This window comes from Rhinopithecus bieti, unplaced genomic scaffold, assembly GCF_001698545.2.
Source record: "Rhinopithecus bieti isolate Rb0 unplaced genomic scaffold, ASM169854v2 scaffold_758, whole genome shotgun sequence".
NCBI classification, from domain to species: Eukaryota; Metazoa; Chordata; class Mammalia; order Primates; family Cercopithecidae; genus Rhinopithecus; species Rhinopithecus bieti.
Genome location: NW_016803215.1, coordinates 935,384 through 957,385, shown reverse-complemented (window position 1 = coordinate 957,385; position 22,002 = coordinate 935,384). Strand labels below are relative to the sequence as shown.

The following is a 22,002-nucleotide window of genomic DNA, read 5'->3' as shown; positions in this document are numbered from 1 at the left end:
AGCACTTTGCAACAATTTCCTAATTTATTACATTACAGTAGCATCACAGTAGCAGTCAATAATGGCACTTTAGACAACAGTCTTTCAGTATTTCCATTATACATTCTGTTGACAGGAATTCATAAATTGGTAGAAGTCATTCTAAGAAAACTTGGCAAATAAAGGTTCAGACTGAAATTGCTATCTCTTTCTCTACTTTTCCTTCCCCCAGGTTCTTTGTTTTAAACTACAGTATTCATATTTTAAAATGTTTTAACTTATTTCAAAACATTAACACAGCAGTTACATTTTTCAAGAACTGTATTATTTTAAAGTGACTCTGTAAGATAAAGTTTTAGAGAAACTCTATTATGGATAGGGCTGAGTTACATTTTCACATCTTCTAAATATCAGCTTTGGTTTTAGAGCTGATTTTTTCATTTCTGGAAAACCTATCAGGTTTAATCAGATACTTTAAAATAATGACCATATATTGCAATCTTTAAATAGGTATTTTGATTCTTTATTTCCTACAGAAATTCAAATTTATTCAGTTGAACTCACATTTTAAAATTCTATATTTCTGATGAACTCTAAGCTTCTAATATTGCCCCACTAAGCCCTACTGAATTTATGAAGTGGAGCCCAAGAATCTGCATTGCAGTCAGTTTCCTGGGAGGGCATCACGGCTCCTGAACTTTGGGGATTGCTGGCCGTGGAGACAGGTGATTGAAACAGGTAACATGAACTCTGACTTTAAAATGTATTATAGATATAGATGCTGTAAGCTAGGAAAGGTTTTCCACATCCACAGTCAATGATGGAAGCCTTTCATTTATCAGAAATAATCCCTTTTTAGGTAATCAAAAAAGGGTACAACGGCCGCAGCTCATGATGCAATATCCTCATGAGCCCAGAGCACATACAAATCCTAAGGGAACTACCATAGTACAGCGTTCATTCTTGGCACCGGAACAAATGAAACATACTCTATTCTACACATACTTGCCAGAGCAGGCCATTTTCCTCTTCTGTGAGATTTTAAAAGCTCCCCAAAATGTTATTACTCCCATTCCCAAGACACAGAAAATAAGGGAAGGGCTGTTTACAGTTCTTGGCCTTTAAACAACTCTAAATGTCAGTCCTCAGAGTGGCATATTACAAAGTAATAAACAGTGCACACTTGAGGGCAAGCCACATATTGAGCTAATGAAGACATCACCATGATTAGAATTTGATCAAACATAATAACAGAACATAAGCAAATTTTACCTGAATTCTGTAATGAATATACATGCTGCAATAACATTAAAAAAGCATCGTGGCCTATTCCAAACCAGCAAGAATAGTTTTGTGCAAATAGTGGGTCTTTGCGTGTTTGAATTCCCACCACATAAGGGCAAACTCAATATGCATTCTAATGACCTACAATTATCAAATTAAAAAAGAAAAATGCTAAGGGATGCCAGAGTGAACATCAGGGAAAGACCCACTCTCCTTTAATTTTTTACAAATAAATGTAAACTATAAATTAGAAACACAAACAATCATGAGTGGCTCTAACATTCGAATGAAGTAAAATGAATTGTGTAGGAGATTAACCCCATAACTTTTTTTTCTTTTTTAATTTCTTGACCAGCTCTTAGATGATGGCGATGTTTAGCTCCCTGTTCTTGGCAGCCCGAAAAGAATGGCATGAAGCGGTTGCTGCCCAAGTCTGGGTGCTCCTGGGGGTCCTGCATCTCAGGAAGCAGCTGCATGAGCTGCTGTGCAGTGGGGTCGTCGTGGGGACAACCCTCCATGGCCACTCCTGGTGCAGGCTCCAGGCTGTCAGCTCACCTCACAAAAATCTTTGGAGAGAGGAGAGTGGGCATCTGCGTGCAGTGTGAGCCTCCCCTGCTCCTGCCTGCCCACCCCGCCTGAGGGCTCTACTCACCCCCCTGCTTGCCAGCAGCCCCAGGCTCCTGGGCGCTTGGGCACCTGGAGCGCAATCATCAGCAGGGTTCTGGGTAGCGGCCAGGAATTTGCCATGCCCCTCGTTGTGGTTGCCGCCAAGCCGCAACACCAGATCCTGCAGCTCCAGCAGTTTCACCTGAAGGGAGGGGTGCTCAGCTGCACGCTGGTGCCAGTGTCCTCGCCCATGGCCACGCCTACACCCGCAGAGATGCTGCACGCCCTACCTTCATCTCCTGCTTGTCCTGGGCCAGCCTGATAATGTCCCCCTCCTGGTGCCGCATCTTTGGCACTGCCCTCTGGCTCTCATATGTTGTGATGTACTTTCCTGCAGGAGGACAGGGCTCAGATGCTGGGGCCCCTCCAATGGCCCTGCAGCTCCCCCTGCCTTCCCTGGCCTCTCACTCACTGATGGTGTCCGTCTTTCCTGCTAGGTGGATGAATCGAAGCTCTAGTTTCTCCACCCACTCCTTCAGGTCCGCCTTCTCCTTTAGGAGGTCCATAAAGCCACTCTGGGGCCAAAATAATGGGGTCACATCTTAAGAGCAACCTGCTCTGCCCTGCCCCCACCCTTCTTGGCCCATGTCAGGACTCACTCACCTGCAGCTTCTCCATGGCCCCCTGCAGGGCCTGGTGGGTCTGCCCACACACAGACTCACCCTCAGTCCCTGGGGCTGGGGTTACTGCCTCTGGCTCCTTCTGGGCCAAGGCCACAAGGTGAGTCAGGCGCTGGCACCATACCCTTTGCTCCTTGCCCACATAGCCGTGCCTGTTCCTCCTGGGCACTGGCTCCAGCGGAGTTGAAAAATGCCACCTGAAGGCAAGAGGTGAGTATTCTTGTAGGGGCATATACAGAAAAAACAGGGCAGGGAGGTGGAGCGCAGCCCCTTCCCTTGGGGCCTCGGAGAGTGCACCTGTACAGGTGAAATGACGTCTGACCGCTGGCTCCCGGAAGGGGTGAGGGCCCACAAAAATCAGAAGGTGGGAAAACCAAGAGCATAAGGGGGTCTGGGAGGGACCACAGAGGAAGGTGGCAAAGCGGGAGCAGGGGGAGTCAGTCTCACCATTACCTCCCGGCTCTCCAGGTCCTCCAGGATGCTCAGCATGGGCCGTGGCACCTCCTCTTCCTCATTGTCCAGATGTCCGCCTCCATCTCCTGTGGAGGGCGGACAGAGGGGTCCTCAGACAACTCGGCTGGAGCTGCCTTTGGCCTTGCACCTCCCCTCCCCAGAGGCTGGTGCTCACCTCCCAGCCCTCCTTGGATGGGTCAGAGGTTACCCTCTCCTTCAGCTTGCTCAGCTTCTCCTGCAGCTCCTTTACTTGCTGCTCCAACTGCAGTGCACTCAAAGCAACTCGGCTGACAACTGCCAGCCTACCTCTGCCCTCACCCTCACTGTGTAACCCTGAGCCAGCCCCTCCCCAGAAGGGAATGAGCTACTGTTCTTTATTTTTACTTTTAAGAACCAAGATCTTGCTATACAGCCCAGGCACAGTCCCACTACCAGTCGGTGCGGGAGTTCTGACCTGCTCCCTTTCTGACCTGGACCAGTTCACCCATCCTTAGGCAACCTGGTGGCCCCCCACTTCTAGGAGGTCACAATATTGATGCTGAACTTAGTGCAGACATCTGGTCAGCATAATGACCAGCTGTTCTAAAGGTCTCTTCCAGCTCCTCAATCCTATGCTGCTAACAGTCCCCCTTTCCTTCTGGGGCTCTCTCCTCTTCCTCTGAGTGGTCTCCTGTACCTTGCCCAGGGAGTGCCATGAGGCTCAACTGGGCCTGTAGCTGCTGGTTCTGCTGGCTGGTAGCTTCCAGATGCTCATAAGGGGTGAGGAAAGAGAGTGAGAAGGCACGGAGGTTGCCAGGTCATCCCCCTCAAGGCCTCATCCTCAGCAATTCCCTCTCCTGCGTCTCCTGCAACTTTTGGCGGGCCATCTCAGCCACCGCTTTGCCCTGAGCTTCATGCTGCTGCAGTTGGTCCATGAGCTGGGTCTGCAGCAGTAACTGCCTGTGCAGCATCTGCTTCTCAGAGATCAGCTGCTGACAGGCAGCCACGTACTGCTGCAGGTGACCCAGGAACTGGTCTCCCTGCTGCCGCAGACTCTGAGCCTCTTGGTTCTTCAACTTCACCTGCGGGAAGACCGTGGGCGTGAGGGTACATGATGGCTGGCTTCCAGATTCTGGGCCCATTAATAGGGTACTGAGGACACTGTGGAGCTCTGTCACCCACCCAGGCCCCTGGCCTCTTGCTCCAGGCCTAAGTGACTGCCTCCCTTTCCTAGAACCCCATGCCTCCTTCCCCAGCCTCAAATCTTATACACTTCTTCCCACCATTTAAACTGTAGGCCACAGGCTGGTGGAAAAGCAGAGGGAGCCAACCACTATCTGCTAAGTGTGCTTATATGCCTAATGCTTTCCACGTATTATCTCATCTAATCCTCAGCACCTCAGCAAGGAAAATGCTAACTTCCTTTTGAAGTTAAAGGAACAGAGATTTAGAGATGCAAAGTAGGTGAATGGTGACTAGTGGAACCAAGGCCAGAATCCAGTTTGAATCTAAGGAGCCTTTTTTGTTTTTGTTTTGTTTTGTTTTGAGACAGAGTGTCACTCTGGCCCAGGCTAGAGTGCAGTGGTGCAATCTTAGCTCACTGCAACCTCTACCCCCCTGGGCTCAAGCGATTCTCATGCCTCAGCCTCCTGAGTAGCTAGGATTATAGGCATGTGCCACCATGCCTGGCTAATCTGTGTGTGTGTGTGTGTGTGTGTGTGTGTGTGTGTGTGATTTTAGTAGAGATGAGGTTTTGCCATGTTGTCAGGGCTGGTCTCAAACTCCAGACCCCAAGTGATTCTCCAGCCTCAGCCTCCCAGTGTTGGGATTACAGGTGTGAGCCACTGCGCCTGAAATAAGGAGCTTCTTATACCATTGACTCTTCCCCTATGATTGGGGAGCTCCATGCCTAGCTGGGATGATGATGTCCACACCTGGGAGGAGCCCAAGGCTACCCGTCTCTAAAAGTCAGAGGACAGGAAGCAAGAAACAGTCACAGGACTACCCTGGAGGGCGCTGGTGTCACCTGTCCCCAGGCTGGAGCTGCCTTTGGCCTTGCACCTCCCCTCCCCAGAGGCTGGTGCTCACCTCCCAGCCCTCCTTGGATGGGTCAGAGGTTACCCTCTCCTTCAGCTTGCTCAGCTTCTCCTGCAGCTCCTTTACTTGCTGCTCCAACTGCAGTGCACTCTTATTCTGATTGTTCTGGACAGAGAGAAGCAATCTGCGGCAACCCACCGCAGCTGGAGACCCCAGAACTTGGTGTCTACCTCCCATGGCACCAGGAAGTGTGGAGGCAGGTGCCTTTAGAATTACCATTTCAAGTGAGGGCTACACTTCCCCATTTTACAGGTGGGGAATCAAAGGCCTGGAGGGTTAGGGAGGAGGGCAGGCACCCCAGGTGGGGCAATGCACCAGCTCCTCAAAGCTGCTCTGTGGCTCAGCCAGCTGCTCGTGGAGCTCTTGGTTCTGAGAGAGTGCGCAGTTGATGGTAGTGCGATTCCAAAAGGTTTGCATGCGTGTCTCTGCCTGCTCCTCCCAGAGCCTGGCTTTCCGCTCCAGCTCCAACAGCCTCTCCTCCTGCTCCCGCAGGCTCTCCTCCTACTCCTGCAGCCTCTCCTGTTCCAGCAGCCTCTCCTCCTGCTCCCAGTTCAGGTGACTCAAGCCTTGACTGTTTTGCACCTGAGCTTGGAGCTGTCCTGCCAGACTCTCCAGCTCCTTTCTCACTTGCTCGGCCTCAGCTTGTAGGTGCTGTTCCACCACAGAGGGCCCAGCTGGGGCTCCAGGGGCGGGGTTCAGCTGAGAAAGGAAGCAGACAACAAAGGCCTCTGGATTCTCAAAAACAAAACAACAAATAAAAGCCCTTCTCTTGGTGCGCAACTCCTCTCAGGCTCCCCAAACTTGGCCTCACTGCTAATTATTCCTCGCACTCGAATGGTAGCCAATCTTCCAGGTCACTTTCAGATAGAGAGCCCTGTGGGTGGCTGACAATGGGCACTCCTCCCTGTTTGCTGATGTGGACACTGAGGTTCATGGAGATTACAAGACTTGCTGTCTCCTGTCACAGACCTCTTTCCCTCTGCCTCAAAGCCCTTCCATCCACCCACCTCCCTAGGGCATTCTAAGCCACCCCCACAGCCCTCTGATGCCAGTCCTGCTCCCAGGCCATGACAGCCCATCTTACCCATCTAGTTTATGAGTTCGGCCAGTCTCCCCTCCAGCTCCTATACCCGGTGCGTGTCATGTTTCTTCTCCTCCTTCAATGTGCAAACCTGTCCAAAGCACAGGGGGAAGGGGTCCTCGAGAGAGGGGCCGGTGGCTGGACAGGCTACCATCTCCCTCTCCGCCTCCACCTCCACAAAGCCCAGACCCATGACCGTACTGGCTGTACTATTCCCATTTTACAGATGCCTAGAAAGATCCAGTGACCTATCTAAGGTGGGGGGCTTAAGGGTCAGGCCTCACCTCCTCTGACATTTTCCATACCCTCTGCTGCCACCGGGCCCTCTCTCCTTTTAGATGTTGAGCATATTCATCTCTCTCTAGCTAGGCTTGTTTAAATGATTCCATCATCTGCAAGAATGGGCACAGAAGTTAGGAAGGGCTGTCCCTGGTCCTCACCTGCTTCTGGCCACCTGGGGTCATCTTTCTTCCACATACCTCCCTGTGCAAAGCCTCACCTGTGTCGTGTGTGCTTCCAGCTGTGCCCGCGCCTTTATGGACTGCTGTAACTGCCGCTCGAAGACTGCTTCACAGCGGCTTGAGGACTGGATGGTGAAGAGTGAGAAGTTTCTGTCTGGGGAGCCCGGGCTGTTCTACCCAGTGCCCCTTAAAAGGGCTAGGGCTAGGCTCAATATACAACTTGGTCAGTAAGGGGTCAAGGCATTTCTAAGCCCATGGTCTGGTTTTTAAAAGAACTCAGTACAGTTGGAAGGGACAGGGAAAAAGATTGATTTTACAGCTGGCTAACAGAGGCCCAGAGAGAACAGATAATATTGCTATTGTTATTACTGTTATTACTACCACTGTTTGAACCATTATTGAGTGCTTCATCAGGCACCATGCTAATGATCCCATTGAATCCTCACAACCACCATATGAGACAGTTACTATGATTGCCTCTATCGTGTAGATGAAAAACATGGAGTATCAGAGGTTAAGTGCTTTCCTAAGATCACTTAGACAGAGCTGGGATTTGGATACCCAGATCTATCCTATTCTCTAAGCCCATTTTTCTTGCTGGGGGTGGGGGCACAGATAGGAAGAAATTAATCTTTTGTTCACTTTTTGAAAGGATGATACATTCACATAGTCCAAAACTCAGAAGATACAGAAGGGAAGTATCTCCCAGCCACCCTATTGCTGTCTGCTGATTTTTTTACAAATCCTTGCAGATATGTTTTATGTATATTATTATAGTACGTACACACACACACACACACACACGATCCCCCTCTCTACACAAATGGTAACATACTAAAGGTACTCTTCTGTACCTTCACAGTACAAGTACCCAATCTCCCACCTAGGACTTGGTCAAGGCCACAGCCAGGTAAGGGCAGGGTGGGCACTTGGCTTCCAAGCTCTGTATCCAGTGCTCATTCCCACAGTGCCCCCCAACTAACCCACAGCAGCTGACTCAGTCCCAGGCTGCTTCTAACAACCACACACAAAAGCAGCAAGAAATGGCCATGCTGCCTTCTGGGCAGGACTCCATCCTGCAGCAAAAAGGGCAGTAACAGAAGAGCCGTGCTGCACACTCTGTGCTCTGGGGTCCCTCCAGGTGAGGCCTGGGCACCCCAGCTCCCCATTTGCCCTTGGCACCAGGGGCCCCCAGGCCCTTTCTTCAGGACCCCAAGGGGAAACTGAAGCCCAGGATTGGTCGCATGGAATAAGGGGATGCCACTGGACTCTTAGCAGTGACTCAGTGTTTTCATTGACTTGACCGATTGTTGTGGAGCTTGAGTCCAGGGCTATTTCTAGTTCTTGGTACTGGTTCTGAGGCACATGCAGAGAGGAGAAATTGGAGGAGGATTGTGGGGAGAGGTAGAGAGAACAATCATTATGGCTGGGATGTGTGTGGGCTGTCTCAACTGGCAGAGGGGCACCCAGTCCCCACTGTGGGAGGAGGTTGGGGGGCTGGCCCACAGGGTCACTGCACCTTGGCCCAGGGCCTCTTACCTCCAGATCCTTCAGAGTAGCAGATGATGTAGGGGTAATAAAAATAAGAAATTAAAAAAAAAATTACATGGGAAACAGTTATGGCTATAGAGAAAGTATAAAAACAGCAAGGGGCCTGGCACAGTGGCTCATGCATGTAATCCCAGCACTCTGGGAGACTGAGATAGGTGAATCACTTGAGGCCAGGAGTTTGAGACCAGCTTGGGCAACATGGTGAAACCCCGTCTCCACTAAAAATATAAACAAATTAACCAGGCATAATGGTGCTTGTCTGTTATCCGAGCTACAGGGGAGACTGAGGCACTTGACTGTATCACTTGAACCTGGGAGGCGAAGGCAGTAGGGAGCCAAAATTGCACTACTGCACTCCAGGAGAGAGAGTGAGACTCTATCTCAAAACAAAATGAAAACAAAACAAAACAGCAAGAAGGAAATATGCGGATCTGGGCCTTTGTTTCCAGAACCTGGGCTGGGCATGGCTGCAGGATTCCTCTAGGCCTGTGCTCCCTACCGTATCATTCAGTGTCTCTTCTGAGCCGGCAAGGTGAGTCACAGCACCTGGACAGACCTGACCTACTGGGGGTAACAGGTGTGATGACTGAACAACTCTCTAACAGCAGCCAAGTGTGCTCTGTCAGTCCCCCTCCCCATGCCCATATCCAGCAGGATCTGCCTCCATTCTTGCCCTGCTCCTTTGGCTTGGCAGGAGTCTCCCAGGCAAGTTAGATATGGAGGAAATGCCAAATCACAGCCAGAGGAGGTCATCTTCAAGCCCCATGTGTCCCTATGCCCTGCCTCCCACCAGGCTCTTTGTGCTCCTGAAAGGTGCTCTGTGAGTTCATAATGATGGCCATGACCTCACCGCTCCCCCTGCCTCCCCCACTCCCCATATGGATGCATGTTACCCACCTTTAATCTTCCAGCCAACCTCAAATGTCACCTCCTCCACCCTTGAGTCCATTCAGAACCAACCTCCCCCTGAGCTGAGCATTTGGAATGTTCCAAACTTCTCTCTTGCCTCCTTCAGAGGAGTCTGCCTCCCTCAGTCTGCACCCTACCTTGTTCAGCTGTTCTCTCCACTGTTTATTTAGCAAAGTGCCTTCGTTGTCAAAAGCCCAGTAAATATGGTAAGTGTCCATTTGATTTTCAAGAGATTAGGGTCTTGGTCACTCATCTGTTTGGTTAACCTCACATCTTTTATGGTTAATTCCTCTGAAAAATTAGCTTCAACCCTTTCAACTATAATGTGAACTCATTTTCTCTTAACCCTATGTTCCCTACTCTTAAACCAAAGTGAGTTAATGCAAAATAAGCACAAACGTTTATGTAGTCTATAGATCCTTGCCTTTAGGGCAAAACCTAAAGGTTTTTTTTTTTTTTTCATCTCTCTTAGTCTAAGAGTACCACACTGGGCATTCAAAAGCCCAAGTCCCAGGCCGGGCATGATGGCTCATGCCTGTAATCCCAGCACTTTGGGAGGTGGGGGCAGGTGGATCACTTGAAGTCAGGAGTTCAAGACTAGCCTGGCCAACATGGTGAAACCCTTTAGTAGAGGTGAAGCCCTCTACTAAAAATACAAAGATTAGTCGGGCATGGTGGCAGGTGCCTGTAATCCCAGCTACTCAGGAGGCTTGCCTTAGTCTGAGAATCACTTGAACCCAGGAGGCAGAGGTTGCAGTAAGCTGAGATCACACCACTACACTCCAGTTTGGGTGAGAGAGTGAGACCCTGTCTCAAAAAAAAAAAAAAAAAAGAAAAGCCGCAAATCCCACACGCCTGCTCTGTACATTATTCCCAAATTACTTTTAAACTTTAATCTCACCTTCTCCAAGACGGTAAAAGATGCAGGGAAGGACAAACCTCAATTGAACAGGTGAAGAAGCAGACATAAACAGGCTGAAGGTTAATGGCAGCAACATAAAATAAAACAAAGTATCCCCCAAACCAGAGAAGCCTCAGGGGCATGCACAGCTGGAGAGAACAAGCCAGAGAGGTGTCTCAGCACTGCTTCACCTTGCATTTGTCCAATGGGAGAGCGTTACCCCATTGGAATGGTTAAGGATGAACACCAGCACCTTCAGAATGTCCTGAATCTACAGGAGGCAAAAACGGAAAAACAAGGGCAGGGGGAGAAAGACAGAAGTGGCTTAGAGAGAAGCAAGAAAGTCAAGGAAGGAGGAAAATGTGGGTTCAGGGAAACGAACCGCTGAAGAAGAGCAGAGATCAAAACCATGGCCTGTGCCATTCTTCCAAACGGCCACCTGCTGCCTTGCCAGGGGCAGGAACACGTAGATGGAAGAATCTCCTGAGCAATGCAGTCACAGAGTGGAGTCACCTGACCAATGCAGCTCTTAATCCACTCACTAGACCCCTCTCCTCAGGCCCAGGACCTGGGCGATGAATCTAGTAGAGCTCCACACCACCACCTCCATTTAAAAAAACAGACTTCTGAGTAAAGGGTTCGTTTGAACAAAGGGGACTCCAGCTAAAAAACAAGATTTAAAGACACTGATCTTATCCAGTATCTTCTTACAGAGAAGGAAACTGAGGTCCAAGGGAAGAAGTGATTATTTTTCTATGGTCACCCAGCAATCTGGTGGTAAGTTAGATCTTCTCTTAATTCTAGTGCCTGGGGCCCTCCTTACCACATCCTGGGGCCCTTTCAGTGACTTCTAAAGAGACAGCCTGATGGCAAGTGGCTGTTCTCATTGGCCTGGCTTCCCCTTGAGACTGGGGATGAGAAAAATCAAACAACAACACCATTTCCTGGCTGTCCTGGGTGTTTACAGCAGGCCATGTACTAGGGATTAACATAAAAACAACAGCAATTACAAATCTCATTTACACTTCACAAATGGAAGTCAAGCAACACCATTCTATTTTACAGATGTGAAAAGAGAGGCCCAAAGAGCTCAAGCAACTTGCCCTAAATCATATCCCTAGCAGATGGAGAGGCAGGATTCAAACCCAGAATTCTTAATGAGTACCCAGCAGTTCTTCCACAGTCTTAACAATTACCCTCTACTGTCCCTTGGGCCCACTATCCCCAGGAGCCTGGCCAGCCAAGACTCATATCCCCAGGTGAGTGGCAACCACCAGAAGTGGTTGTCTCAGAGCTACTGCGATTTTTTTTCTTTTTTCTCTTTGCTCCTGCTGGAACACCAGGGCTGTTCCTCTGCTGATATTCTTTTAACTGTGGGAAAGAAGAACAGTAACACTCATGAGAACTACAAGCCCCTATAGTCACATCCTCCTTTACAGTTTTTACAAAATAATCTTATACACCATCTGATTTAATGCCACCAACAACTGTACAAAGTGTTGCCACAATCACTTAGTGATTGAGAGGGATTGATATCATGGCTATAAAAAAAAAAAAAAAGGCAATACTGGAACTTAAACTCAGTCTTTTGACTCCAAGCTCTGGGGTTTTGCCATGAATCAGCAGCTGCCAGGGACCAAAACCAGAGGTAGAGGTAGAAAAGTAAACATTAAGTGGGCAGGGACTCTACACTGTGTGGTTTAGAATCATATATCCTCACACGTCTGTTAGTGTTAAGAAGTGCACCAGTACCTCTCAAACTTTTCTATCAATGTGTCCTCATGGCAGAAGGCTGCCTTTCTGTTAAATCTAGGAATTTATCAGAAAGAGAACAACCTAAGCCTCATTTCAGAGAGGTGTGGTATACTCTCAGAAACCTATGTGACTGTCATCCATAAGTACACTAATGTTTTTTCTCTCTCAAGAGAATCAAGGGAAACTGATGCTTCAGAAAGATGTCCCACATTCATCCTGTGGCACTCAAAGCATCCCAGGTTGAGATGATATGAGGAAGATTCAAGCTGTCAAGTTCAGTTTCTCAAGATCTGTTACACAGAAGATGAGCAGATCTCACTCCAGAGACCACTGACTGAAGGGCAATCTGGTCCCAGAACTATGGAGAATTAGAGTATGAGGTGGAAAACTCAGAAAAAATTGTTAAAGTCTCTCTGGAGAGTAGAAGCTTGGGAGAAAACCAAACCAAACCTGTTCTCCCATTGCCACCCAGAGATACTGTTAATGTTTTGAGTTCATGGAGGAAGTGTAGGCTTTTCACACTGTCAATGTCTATGTTAAGGGAGTAAGGCAGCCTGAAAACTCTTGCTCCCAGGTCCCATAGTCCCCATTCTCCTTCCAGCTGGAAATTTGTGCTGCAACCAGAGGAACCAGAAATGGGGTGAGAACACTGGGTCCTAAGATCAAAGGCTGGTCTTGGAGCAGTAATGACAGTTCCTAGGGGCACTGTGACATCACTACATTCCATTCCTCCCGAGGAGGAGGAGAACACATCAGCACGATGGCTGAGTCACCGCTCCATGATGTAGGAGGGGGATGCAGGGCTGGGACCCAGGTCCTTGGAGATGCCAGCCCAAAGAGCCCAGGGAAGTTGGGCTTGGGGCAGCAGAAGGCAGAGTCTACCACAGGAAGCCCCAGGAGTCACCAGCCCAAAGTCACTCAGAGTGACTGATGAGGGCAGAGGCTTGGGCAGGGGACCCAGGGCCTTGGAGATGTGAGCCCAAAGAACCCAGGGAGGTTGGGCTTGGGGCAGCAGCAGGTGAGGGCCGAGTATGGACCAGGGAGCCCCAGGAGTCACCTGCCCAAAGTCACCCTGGGGTTACTGGCAAGGGCAGGGGCTGGGCTGCTTGCTGAAGGGGTAGGGCTGACTGACAAGACTTTGGTTGGGGAACCCCAGAGGTGCTGGGTTTGGGGGGCCAAGCCTGGTGTGCCTCAGGAGTTGTATGGTTTAGGTAGTGGTTTTGCCATCAGAGGGGATTTGTGGCTGGGTTGGGGGGCCATGACCTGGTGTGTTTTACCTTTTTCTTGGCCGTGGCCTGTTTACTTTGTCAAGTGTCTTCCAACATCGTGGGGTGGGGAGGGAGGCAGTGTTGGGGCCACATCAGTGAAATCCCAGCAATGACTGCAAAATACCTCCCGTCACCTACCAGGCAGCTGTGAGACTGAGCCAGAGAAGGTGTAACCAGGGCACCACTAGAACTCAAAATAGGGGCGTGGCCTTAATGATCCAAGCCCATTGGTCAATGAGAAAGATGAATGTGAAAGGAGGTGTGGCCAGGCAGCAGCATGTCCAGAGGCCCTGCAGTGTCACAAGGAAAGCTGTCCATGCAACCACTGTCCCCACCTACTCTGGGAGATGGGAGGGGCTGCCCACTCTAGGAGAGGGGAGGGGTCAACTTTTGCTTTAAAAGCTTTAAAACTTTAAAAAAGAAACTTAAAAAAAAGTGTGTATACTTTGTAAATATATGTGTCTATGTGTGTGTGTCTATGTGTTCCTCCAGAACTGTCTTCATTATCCAGCTTCTATGCAAGGTCTATGAGTTTGGCCTATATTTTTCATCTTCAAATGGAGTACAAGAATTACCAGTATTACCTCAATTGAGATACAAAGCCTATAAAAATGGAAAATCTACAGCATGCTTGATGATTAATAAAGCAGACTATATTACTCAACATTCCAATAAGATAAAATAATCACAGTGATTTCCCTTTTTTAGAAAAATGTTTCTCTTATTCTCCTACATTATTGTTAAGATATTTTTGAAACAATAAACATGTCTACTATCTTTAAAAACACTAAGCATTTGGGCCTGGTGCGCTGGCTTTGCCTGTATTCCCAGCACTTTGTGAGGCTGAGGGGGTGGATCACCTGAGGTCAGGAGTTCAAGACCAGCCTGGCCAACATGGTGAAACCCCATCTCTACTAAAAATACAAAAACTATCCAGGCATGGTGGTAAGTGCCTGTAATCCCAGCCACTCATGAGGCTGAGGCAGGAGAATTACTTGAACCCGGGAGGCATAAGTTGCAGTGAGCCAAGATCATGCCACTGTACTCCAGCCTGGGTGACAGAGCAAGACTCCATCTCAAAAAATAAAACAAAATAAAAAATAAATTAAAACACAAAGCTTTCAATTTAATAAGCACTCAAAGCTCTTTACCAGTTTAAAACAAATACACGGTCCATTTTTCTAGAATCACCTGGCCTCTCTAAGCTTTGCAAATGATACTGAATTTCTCACTTGATACTTGGCTATGATTCGCAATCATGAAAACCAAGAATTGTGTTATGTCACTGTGTATTGCTTGTTACCTGAATTCCACAGTAGGCTGGGATCAAGGGTTGAATCTTTCATGATTTGCTCCATAACCTGTGTGCTTCTTATCCCAGACCAAACTAAGCTTTTCTCTAGAGTTCTACAATTTACAGTTAGTAGACAAGAGTGGTTCTCAAAGATGTAGTCTCTGGACTAGCAGCACCAGCAGCACCTGAGAACTTTTTATAAGTGCAAATTCTCAGGCCTCGCCCCAGACCTGATGAATCAGAAACTCCGGAGTAGGGCTCAGCAATCTGTGCTGCAGTAATCCCTCCAGGTGTTGAAGAACCTCTGGCACACAGCAGGTAGAAAAATGTGTTTCTTTCTATAGGTTCAAAGCCAGGGATACTATATGTTCTGTCTTGATATGAAACAATGACATGCAATTAAAAGACATAAATCTCCTTCCTACTCCCATCCTCCACCCAATGTGTTTTATTTTTATGACTTAAATAAGAAAACAAGTGGCAATCAGAGATTTCATCTAAAAAATGTATTTACAAGTATCAGTTGTCATCCAGTCTGACCTCATACAATACCATTTGCATCCTCTTACATCTCAAGTTTTAAAAAAGTGTCTTCACAATGTAAGTCTCAGACACACTAGGAGTTTTATAATAAAACACCAAGGCTGGGCATGGTGGCTCATGCCTGTAATCCCAGCACTTTGGGAGGCCGAGGTAGGTGGATCACCTGAGGTCAGGAGTTCAAGGCCAGCCTGACCAACATGGAGAAACTTCATCTCCACTAAAAATTCAAAATTAGCCGGGTGTGGTGGCACATGCCTGTAATCCCAGCTACTTGGAAGGCTGAGGCAGGAGAATCACTTGAACCTGGGAAACAGAGGTTGTGGTGAGCCAAGATCACACCATTGCACTCCAACCTGGGCAACAACAGCAAAACTCCATCTCAAAAAATAAAATAAAATAAAATAAAATTTAAAAAGTAAAATAAAATAAAAATAACACAGCAAGTAGATCAGAATGTCCAAACTTACTAGAGAAGAAAAGTGGAATCATTGGCTATATTTTCAAATTGCACTCAACAGGAAATGTAAGTTTTGAATTCTTTTCACCTTCCTACTTCCAAGTTAATAGAATTAAACCAGAATACTCCATTCTTTCAAAGCCTCTAGCCAGGCAAAGTTTTACTGTATTACTTCTTGCTTTCAATGGATATAAAGCAGAGTCCTGGTAGGCACATTTTGTACACCTGCAAAGATGCAGAACTAAACAGTTCCATCTGTTCAATATTAAAACAAAAGTCCTGTAAACCTCAGATGGTGAGTGTAATACTTTAGCACTAGCACCAAAGCCTCAAACATGAAAGGATACCAAGAACACCACTAGCAAACAAAAGTGAGCTCTTAGCTGGGAGCAACAGTTCATGCCCGTAATCCCAGCACTTCACCAAGCCAAGGTGGGAGGATTACTTGAAGTCAGGAGTTCAAGACCAACCTGGGCAGCATAGCGAATTCGCATCTCTACAAAAAAATTTAAAAATTAGCTGGGCGTGGTGGCACATGCCTGTAGTCATAGCTACTTGGGAGACTAAGGTAGGTAAATTGCTTGAGCTCAGGAGTTCAAGGCTGCAGTAGCTATGATCATGCCACTGCACTCCAGCCTGGATGACAGAGTGAGACCTAGATAATTACAGTCTGTCCTGCTCCGGTTTACATTAAAATCACTAAGTTAAAATGCTTTCAATCAGCAGGATAAAAATTAAGTGAAATGTGACTTTGGAGTTTGGCCAGAAAATAGGCAATGGAGAAACAGGCACTTCCCACAAGAATAAAATGGCCAATAAGCATATTAAAAGGTTCAAAAGCACTAGAAACCAAAGAAATATAATGAAAACAATGATATTTTCTGCTTAAAGACCAGCAAAGAGGACAAATGGAAGGGGGAAACTGGAGCTCTGTCCCTATTGGTGGGAGCATAAAGTGAACTAATTTTCCTACAGGATAATTTGAAAATTTCTATTAAAATCCCTATAACTGTTTTATGTTATTTTCCTCCAGAAATTCTACTTCTATGAATTCAGTCCAAAAATGCTTGGTTGAGTCCATTAAAATGTATACATAAGAAAATTTACCTCTGGAGTGGCAATGATTAACTTAATACACATCCAGCTATTAAAAATGATGATGCCAAGGATGTATTGACTACCATAGAAATATGCCCAAAACATAGTGACAAAAGACTCTGTATCATGATTCTACTTTTTAAAATGTTTATATGCATAAAAAGTATAAAAAACAACAAAACAATGTTTTGAGTGGCAAAATTAAAGATTTTTCTTTATATTTTGTCTTCCAAATTATCACAAAAGAATGTGATTTTCTTTATAATCAGGGAGAAGTATTGTTTTCATTTATTTATATTTAAATTTCCTTTCTTTTCCCTATTTTTTCTCATGTATGTATCACATGTAGTCTAGAGAGTTTGAATCCCTGCCTTTTGAGGTAAATCAGCTCATTTCTGTCTCTATAAATTTGCCTTTTTTGGACATTTCAAATCAATGGAATTATACAATATCTGGTCTCATGTCTGGCTTTTTTATTTAGCTAATGTTTTTGAGGTTGTTCTATGACACATAACATGTTTTGGTAGTTTGTTCCTTTCATTATTGAGTAGAAATCCACTGCTGGATATATCACATTTTGTCAGTAGAGAGCCTTTTAAACTCAGATTCCAACTTCCCGTGGTCTAAATGAAACCCTTCAAACACAGGACTTACAGGGGAAGCTGCTGTGCATGTCAAAATAGCTATTTATCAGAACCAGCTTTGTCATCAGGACCCTGAATTGCTGCAGAAATTTTTATTATTTTGCAACCTCTTTTTTACAAGGAACTTTTGTGCTACTACACATCAGGATTTTGAAGCATCTGATACATCCATTTAATAAGTATAAGCATGTGTCTGAGTGGACAAGAAAGTGAAACCATCCATCATACTTTGCATACTTTTTCCTTTTTTTTTTATTTTTTCCTCCCCCAGACTGGACCAGGGAATCTCTCAACTTTCTAGAGTATCCTGTCTCCATGTACAAAGCCAAACAGTATTAAAGATCCTGCTGCCTTTGTTAGGTAGATTTGGAGGGGAGGCCCAATAGCAAGGGTGGAGAGGAAAAAGAGAGTGGAGCTTGAGGAATAGGAAGCCCCTGGGGTCTGTACTTGGCTCCCAGCTGTTGAGGATGTTGTGGATGGTGAGGTGCTGATGGTGTCCTGAGGCAGCCTAGCACCTCCAGTAGACCCAGAAGGTCTTGATTTGGACCCTTACCCATATCACAAGTGTTTAAAAGCTGTTTTTGCTTTTGTTATTTTCCTACATAATCATTACTTGGTAGTTAGTTATTAATCTTTCTTTGGGAGAGAGACAGGGCTTTAAAACTAAAGGACATAATTTTCATTAAAATATCAAAAATGGAAAAATATTACTTTGTAAACAATTTGCTGCATAAACCAAATGGCAGCCGTTGAGAATCTCAATAAAATGTTACACGCATGTGCTGCTTTTAGAAGAAATAAAGAAAAAAATGCATTTGCTGGCAGTGGTACCCTTTTGCCTAAGGTTGGGTCACTGTGTCATCATACTGTGGTGGGGAGTATGTGTGGTGTATATGTGTGTCATCTCAGGATGGATCATAATCTTAGTTGCATTTTTCCTTCCAAATAGGGTTACAAAGTAGTAAAACATGGGCTTGGAAGTGACAGACCTGAGTGAATCAGGACAACTTAAAAAAAAAGTCCAATAAAACTAATTTTAATAATCCTGAGGTTGGTTTGTGAAACAACAGATACAATTATTTATTCTAAGCATCTGGTTATAATTTTGAATCAGCAATACATACTATCTCCACCTTTTTTTTTTTTTTTTTTTTTTTTTTGAAAAAAGTTTTCATTCAAAAAACCCAAAACCTAAACACTGTCTTTTTTTTTTATTTTATTTTATTTTTTGTAAGACAAGGTCTCACTCTGTCACCCAGGCTGGAGTGGAGTGGTAGGTCTCACTCAGCTCACTACAGCCTTGACCTCCCACCTCAGCCTCCCCAGTAGCTGGGACCATAGGTGCCACTGCGCCCGGCTAATTTATTGTATTTTTTGTAGAGATGGGGTTTTGCCATGTTGCCCAGGCTGGTCTCAAACTTCTAGGCTCAAGCTATGCAACCACTTCTGCCTCCCAAAGTGCTGTGACTACAGGCGTGAGCCCCTGTGCCCGGCCTGAAGGGACTTTTAAAATGTAAGTTCAAACATCTCATCTGAACTCTTTTAATTGGAGGTATCTCTTCTCTCATTCTCCTCATCTTTGGTGTTCCCCTGAGTTCACTGCTGACTGGGATGTACAACATGTATTTCAAAGTCAAGGCTAGGTGCAGTGGCTCACGCCTATAATCCCAGCACTTTGGGAGTCCAGGGCAGGCAGATCGCGTGAGCCCAGGAGTTCTAGACCAGCCTGGGCAACATGGCGAAACCCTGTTTTATTAAAATACAAAAAATTGGGAGTTTCCGGGAGCGCTGCCTGGAGTTGGCGTCCGCTGCTTTTGGCATGGCGGCCTTTTCCGGCAGGCTGGGCCAATCCCGTTGCTGAATCGGCAGGAAGATGCGGTTTCAGAAGGAAGTGGCGCAGGTTCACAAGCGTATAACCGGGCCAAACAACAACAACAACAGCAACAACAACAACGAGAACAACTTTCTTCTGGAGTAGTCTATGTGCGCCACCCACTTAACCTACTTAAGGAAACCCAGATCCTTTCCTATTTCTCCCGGTGTGGCACTGTTACCAAGTTCAGACTGTCCAGAAAGAAAAGGACTGGATATAGTAAAGGCTATGCGTTTGTGGAGTTTGAGTCTGAGGATGTTGCCAAGATAGTTGCTGAAACAATGAACAACTACCTGTTTGGTGAAAGACCCTTGGAGTGTCATTTTATGCCACCTGAAAAAGTACAGAAATAACTCTTTAAAGACTGGAATATTCCATTTAAGCAGCCATCATATCCATGAGTGAAATGGTATAATCAGAATCGGCACTTAACACAAAATCTACGGATGGAGGAGCGATTTTGAAAAAAAGAAAGATTACTTGGGAAGAAATTAGCTTAAAAGGAATTGATTATGATTTTCCTTCTTTGATTTTACAGAAAACGGAAAGTATTTCAAAATGAATCTTCAGACGTCTACAAAAGGCCAGGTTTTACCTTAGAAGAAGAAAAGGTTTTAGGNTGGTTGAGTCCATTAAAATGTATACATAAGAAAATTTACCTCTGGAGTGGCAATGATTAACTTAATACACATCCAGCTATTAAAATGATGATGCCAAGGATGTATTGACTACCATAGAAATATGCCCAAAACATAGTGACAAAAGACTCTGTATCATGATTCTACTTTTAAAATGTTTATATGCATAAAAGTATAAAAAACAACAAAACAATGTTTTGAGTGGCAAAATTAAAGATTTTCTTTATATTTTGTCTTCCAAATTATCACAAAAGAATGTGATTTTCTTTATAATCAGGGAGAAGTATTGTTTTCATTTATTTATATTTAAATTTCCTTTCTTTTCCCTATTTTTTCTCATGTATGTATCACATGTAGTCTAGAGAGTTTGAATCCCTGCCTTTTGAGGTAAATCAGCTCATTTCTGTCTCTATAAATTTGCCTTTTTTGGACATTTCAAATCAATGGAATTATACAATATCTGGTCTCATGTCTGGCTTTTTTATTTAGCTAATGTTTTGAGGTTGTTCTATGACACATAACATGTTTTGGTAGTTTGTTCCTTTCATTATTGAGTAGAAATCCACTGCTGGATATATCACATTTTGTCAGTAGAGAGCCTTTTAAACTCAGATTCCAACTTCCCGTGGTCTAAATGAAACCCTTCAAACACAGGACTTACAGGGGAAGCTGCTGTGCATGTCAAAATAGCTATTTATCAGAACCAGCTTTGTCATCAGGACCCTGAATTGCTGCAGAAATTTTATTATTTTGCAACCTCTTTTTTACAAGGAACTTTTGTGCTACTACACATCAGGATTTTGAAGCATCTGATACATCCATTTAATAAGTATAAGCATGTGTCTGAGTGGACAAGAAAGTGAAACCATCCATCATACTTTGCATACTTTTCCTTTTTTTTTTATTTTTTCCTCCCCAGACTGGACCAGGGAATCTCTCAACTTTCTAGAGTATCCTGTCTCCATGTACAAAGCCAAACAGTATTAAAGATCCTGCTGCCTTTGTTAGGTAGATTTGGAGGGGAGGCCCAATAGCAAGGGTGGAGAGGAAAAGAGAGTGGAGCTTGAGGAATAGGAAGCCCCTGGGGTCTGTACTTGGCTCCCAGCTGTTGAGGATGTTGTGGATGGTGAGGTGCTGATGGTGTCCTGAGGCAGCCTAGCACCTCCAGTAGACCCAGAAGGTCTTGATTTGGACCCTTACCCATATCACAAGTGTTTAAAAGCTGTTTTGCTTTTGTTATTTTCCTACATAATCATTACTTGGTAGTTAGTTATTAATCTTTCTTTGGGAGAGAGACAGGGCTTTAAAACTAAAGGACATAATTTTCATTAAAATATCAAAATGGAAAATATTACTTTGTAAACAATTTGCTGCATAAACCAAATGGCAGCCGTTGAGAATCTCAATAAAATGTTACACGCATGTGCTGCTTTTAGAAGAAATAAAGAAAAAAATGCATTTGCTGGCAGTGGTACCCTTTTGCCTAAGGTTGGGTCACTGTGTCATCATACTGTGGTGGGGAGTATGTGTGGTGTATATGTGTGTCATCTCAGGATGGATCATAATCTTAGTTGCATTTTCCTTCCAAATAGGGTTACAAAGTAGTAAAACATGGGCTTGGAAGTGACAGACCTGAGTGAATCAGGACAACTTAAAAAAAAAGTCCAATAAAACTAATTTTAATAATCCTGAGGTTGGTTTGTGAAACAACAGATACAATTATTTATTCTAAGCATCTGGTTATAATTTTGAATCAGCAATACATACTATCTCCACCTTTTTTTTTTTTTTTTTTTATTTTTGTAAGACAAGGTCTCACTCTGTCACCCAGGCTGGAGTGGAGTGGTAGGTCTCACTCAGCTCACTACAGCCTTGACCTCCCACCTCAGCCTCCCCAGTAGCTGGGACCATAGGTGCCACTGCGCCCGGCTAATTTATTGTATTTTTTGTAGAGATGGGGTTTTGCCATGTTGCCCAGGCTGGTCTCAAACTTCTAGGCTCAAGCTATGCAACCACTTCTGCCTCCCAAAGTGCTGTGACTACAGGCGTGAGCCCCTGTGCCCGGCCTGAAGGGACTTTTTAAAATGTAAGTTCAAACATCTCATCTGAACTCTTTTAATTGGAGGTATCTCTTCTCTCATTCTCCTCATCTTTGGTGTTCCCCTGAGTTCACTGCTGACTGGGATGTACAACATGTATTTCAAAGTCAAGGCTAGGTGCAGTGGCTCACGCCTATAATCCCAGCACTTTGGGAGTCCAGGGCAGGCAGATCGCGTGAGCCCAGGAGTTCTAGACCAGCCTGGGCAACATGGCGAAACCCTGTTTTTATTAAAAATACAAAAAATTGGGAGTTTCCGGGAGCGCTGCCTGGAGTTGGCGTCCGCTGCTTTTGGCATGGCGGCCTTTTCCGGCAGGCTGGGCCAATCCCGTTGCTGAATCGGCAGGAAGATG

At 45.5% G+C, this 22,002-nt stretch overlaps 1 protein-coding gene and 2 pseudogenes across 3 annotated transcripts in view; 2 read left to right on the top strand and 1 right to left on the bottom strand.

Moving 5' to 3' along the window:
* Window positions 1-1,178: 1,178 nt before the first annotated feature.
* LOC108527915 (golgin subfamily A member 2-like) lies at window positions 1,179-7,016 on the bottom strand (annotated as a pseudogene).
* A 2,028-nt stretch (window positions 7,017-9,044) lies between these two features.
* Window positions 9,045-22,002, top strand: part of MAP3K8 (mitogen-activated protein kinase kinase kinase 8) — a 130,171-nt gene continuing 117,213 nt past the window's right edge. For 2 of the 3 annotated variants that reach the window (XM_017869659.1, XM_017869677.1), the window contains exon 1: window positions 9,045-9,286. The gene's annotated coding sequence lies outside the window, so the exon portion shown is untranslated. Of the gene's footprint in view, window positions 9,287-21,621; window positions 21,638-22,002 lie in introns of those variants that run through there. The other variant, XM_017869684.1, reaches the window with a different exon arrangement.
* LOC108527904 (MKI67 FHA domain-interacting nucleolar phosphoprotein-like) overlaps window positions 12,497-22,002 on the top strand; it is a 30,557-nt pseudogene continuing 21,051 nt past the window's right edge.